The sequence below is a fragment of the Cystoisospora suis genome (genome assembly GCF_002600585.1).
Source record: "Cystoisospora suis strain Wien I chromosome Unknown contig_2766, whole genome shotgun sequence".
NCBI lineage: Eukaryota > Apicomplexa > Conoidasida > Eucoccidiorida > Sarcocystidae > Cystoisospora > Cystoisospora suis.
Window position 1 is genome coordinate 12,260 of NW_027155562.1, and position 296 is coordinate 12,555.

The window sequence follows — 296 nt, forward strand, 5'->3', positions numbered from 1 at the left end:
GGGGGGGGGGGTGAACAAGACTCACTAAACACGACGAAGAGAAATGATCTTCAGAAATCACTAAGAAGTTCACATATCGTAAGTGAGAGAATGCCCGTGTATAGAAAGAAGAAGAAGATCTCCTCGCGGAAAGAAGGAAAAAATATCCGCCCTTCTTTTCTACGCATAAGCATTTATAGCAACCATATGATCGCCTCTCCCTCACGTACATGCGGAGGTATGACTGCATATATGAATAGATGTCTTGTGCATATATAGAGATGAGGAGTAAGATACATGGAAGATTGGCTGTATGT